The sequence below is a fragment of the Magallana gigas genome, chromosome 4 (genome assembly GCF_963853765.1).
Source record: "Magallana gigas chromosome 4, xbMagGiga1.1, whole genome shotgun sequence".
Lineage (NCBI taxonomy): Eukaryota > Metazoa > Mollusca > Bivalvia > Ostreida > Ostreidae > Magallana > Magallana gigas.
In genome coordinates this window covers 31,404,198-31,408,636 of record NC_088856.1, presented here as the reverse complement: position 1 = coordinate 31,408,636, position 4,439 = coordinate 31,404,198, and positions in this window count along the sequence as shown.

Sequence of the window (4,439 nt, the reverse complement as noted above, 5' to 3'; positions counted from 1 at the left end):
AGGGAGAGGTCAGCTATCAGTGATGTAATTTAGCAAGAAGCAGGCATAAAGTTATTTACACTGAGAGTGTTAATAAAATAATTCTATCTTTAACGCTTGTGTTAATTTGCACTTTATCGTGTCTAGAGTTCTATTACTTTCATTAATGTATCGGTTAGAAAATAAAGTAATGGAACTAGATATTTATATAGACAATATTAAATGTTGAAGAAATAATAATATTAATTCAGATAAACGTTCAAGAATATTAAAAGATTATTAACACATATGCGTTATTACTGAAAAATCAGAACAGGAAACATTTTAACGTGTTGCACGTTTAAGATTACACACCTAAAACACGTGATGTGTAAAGTTTTTAACACCGACGTATAGAAAATAACATATGAACGTGTTAAAAATGAACGCGATTTTTTACAGTGATATATTCACGGTCTATTTGTGGTGATGTAATGCAAATATATAACATTTTTTTTATCGTATATCATTTTCTTTTAAAAAGGTATTGTCTTTATATACATTATTCTGGAGAGAGTGGTTTTTTTTTTGAATTTAGAAGTACATTTATGTAACAAGTCAATACCATTTCATTAACAAAATGGTTTTCGGCTCTAAATTTAAAGATTTAGTCGTCAGAAAAACAAGAAATGAAAAAAATTCTTTGGAAATTATTCATGTTCAAATGTGTGATACAATCAATGACGTCATAAATTAATAGATGAATATTACACAAGTGAAAATGAGATGAAACATAATTTTAGTGCTCATCTTTTTTTTAAAATAAATTTTCTCATACAGAGTACGGTTTAAATTATTTCATAAAAAGATAAAAGGAACTTTTGTTAATATTTCATCAGATGAAACATTATTTTAGCGCTCATTTTAAAGACAAATATTTTCATACATAGTCCGGTTTAAATTACTTCATAAAAAGATAAATGGAATTTTTGTTGATATTTTAATATCTTTTTTGTATAATAAGTAGTTACTTTCGTTTCATATGTGCAAATGAAAATAAACACTCAGAAATTGACATTCGAGAAATCGATTTTGACATTATTAAATATCTACCTTAAAAAAATAAAGAGATCAAACCTTTCTGCTTTTCCATAAGGTATTCCCAGATATGACTGACCTTCAGCAGATAATATTCCTCGTACCCGACCATATTCAGTATTCCGAATAACTTCATTTACTCCAGAAATAAGCAGCGCATTCAACAAGAACATGGCTGTACATTGGAGGTTCATGGACTCTCGTGTGCTTTTATTCTGTCCTCCATGAAACTTGTGCATAATTTCATTGGCCGTTGGTGTTAATCAAAGTATTCTTTTTTTTTGGCATGACATTAGATATATTTAAAATAAAGTTACTCAAAATAACAACAGTTCAACAAACTTTTTTTTTTTGTTATTATGTTGCTGTTTTATAATTGTTGTTTTTTTTTTCGACGTGTTTGGTTGATATGCAGTTGAAAAGATGCATTTCAGATTTAAAGATAAATAGAAATTGCAGTAATAGGCAATGAATTGCCTATTTCTTGTTTTATTATTTACAGATGCATGCATGTATTGGTAGTGGATACATGGTACGTGCATTAATTGATCAAACAAATGTGAAGGATCTTTGATCTTCAATTATAAAAGTAACATAAGTTTAGATTGTTTAAAAATAGATACCAGGTGTCTAACTGACAATTTCTATGTTATATGAACATGAGGAAAGAAATGATATGAGTAACAAATCTCGGCATTTTGTCCATTTTTGACAAATGAAATATATATACAATTCCTACAGTCTCCTCAAAAACGGCATTGAACAAGCTTTTGACCTCCCCTTTAAAATGATGTCAAATTATATGTATATGTATCGGATATTACTTTTCCCATATTTTTATTTACTAGATCTCAATCTAATTAATTAGACTTTATATTGACCTTCAGTTCAAGATCCAGTAAATGATTCCAGTCAGGCAACACCGATAGCAATGAACGGGGAGTAACTCGCGTATTTTTTTTCCTGATCAGGTGGTCACAATATAGGAACAGCCATGTTTGGGGCACGCATACCAGGCAGTTAAAGACTTTGTAATTTCTTTTTAACAAGGTTTGTATATTCTTATCTCTAACTGCATATTCACTCAACTAACATTAAGTTGCTATAGCTATGGTTATGAAAACATTTAATTCTAATTAGATCTAGATCTACATTATGAAAAGAAATTTTAAAACTATTAAACTTACTTTCGTTTTGAATCTAATGTTCTGTATATATTTAACGCAATACACAATAGGTAATCAAACGCAACCATATCAGCTTGAGGTATTTTATGATGGTTTAAACAGTTTAGAAAACAGTCCCATGATTTTGTAACAATATCCGGTGTAGGCTGTACAAACTTAATTGAACGGGGGTGGGGGGGGGGGGGGGTAGTTTCAGTCATTTAGGTGAATTTTATAAAGAAATTTAAATTCCATAGGCCTCGGAACCGGGGGGGGGGGCTAGGGGGGGGGGGCTAAGCCCCCCCCCCACTCTTTTTGCAAAGGTAGACCTAACCATTAGGCAAATACCACCATAGAGGGTTAAGCCCCCCCCCCCCCCCCCCCCACTTTTTCTCGCAGCAAAGATATGTCCCTAAATTTACCTTGAAAGAGTGAGAAGTTGGAGTCATATGCATGCTAGCTCCCCCCCCCCCCCCACCCCCCCCCCCCCCCCCCCCCTTGGATTAGGATTTTTATGATTTTTGGAATTAGTTTTTTTTCTCAATATTTCTGAGAATTAGTCTAGTCCCCCCCCTCCCACTGTCAATTTGCTTCCGACGCCAGTGAATTCAAATAATGTTTCATGAAAAATCCAATCTTCACTGTCTGACTATAATTATAAATATTAAAAAAAACATTAAAAACCTATTATTTTTTATTTAAAATAAAAAATATAGGGATTAAAATTGTCTCAAAATTATTTTTAGAGATTGAACAACTATGGATCCTCATTCTAGTGCCCAGGATGTACACCGATGTGACCTTTGTGAGACTGCCATAGTACACAGCTACTGTGACGTTTGTCATGTCAACCTCTGCAAGCCCTGCATTGGAGATCACATCTCAGATGGATATGACAAACATAAAATAGTTCCTTTTAAGGAACGAAGATCAACCCTCATCTATCCTAAATGTGGAACACACCCACACAAAAATTGTGAATTTCAGTGCAAGGATTGCAACAACATTTTTGTATGTTCTTCCTGCATGGCATCTGAACAACATGGAAGACATAAATTTGTAGAAGTTGCAGAAATTTTCAAGACAAAAAAAGATGATATTAAAAAAGATGCAAAAGAGTTAGAAAATCATATTTTCCCTACGTATGAAGAAATTGAACGTGACTTGGAAAATCAGCTTGCCAACCTAGATGGAGGATATGAGAAAATTACAACAACAATGTCCAAACAAGGAGAGCAATGGAACAGAGAAATCGACATCATCATCAACAAAATGAAAACCGAAATAGGCGAGATAAAAGTGAAACATAAAGACATTCTTCAGAAACATTTGGATGAAATCAAACAGATACAGTCCCTAATAAAACAAACTTTACAAGCCATTAGGAAAATTGAAAAATCCACAGAAGTATCTTCAACCATTGAATACAGCTCTAAGATCAGAGAGTTCAGCAAGCTTCCACCCAAAATTAAGGTTACACTGCCAAGAAGCTGTATAGTTTGTTTGGACAGATCACCCCATTATCTACTGCTACAAAAGAAAATGTCTTGTCACTACACCAACCCAACACTTCAGTCAGAGAACTACTGGATGAACCAGAGCTTGTTGCCACAATACAGACTGGGTATGAATATCTACGTAGTGTAACATGTCTGAATGATGACAAGATATGGACGAGTGGAGAGACCAATGATATTAAATGCTTTAACAGTAAAGGTTCTCTCCTCCAGACAATCCAGAAACAATTAGGTAAATTCCCTGGTGATATAGCTGTAGACAGTGATGGGGATCTACTGTATACTAGTGGGGCAACAAGGACAGTAAAAAAAGTAAAGAACAGACAGACAGAAGAGTTGATCAGATTACAGGGATGGGTGCCTAGTCAGATGTGTGTCACCTCTACCGGTGATCTCCTGGTTACCATGTTCAGTACTGATTACACTCAATCCAAAGTTGTCCGTTACTCGGGATCTACAGAGGAACAAACCATTCAATTTGATGATGAAGGTAAACCTCTGTACTCAGGGGATATTTATACTAAATACATCACAGAAAACAGAAACCATGACATCTGTGTAGCTGACTGTGAGGCTGGTGCAGTAGTGGTGGTTAATCAGGACGGGAAACTCAGATGGAGATACACCGGTCATCCCTTAGTTACCAAGAACAAATCATTTAAACCCAGGGGTATCACAACAGACAGTCAGAGTCGTATCC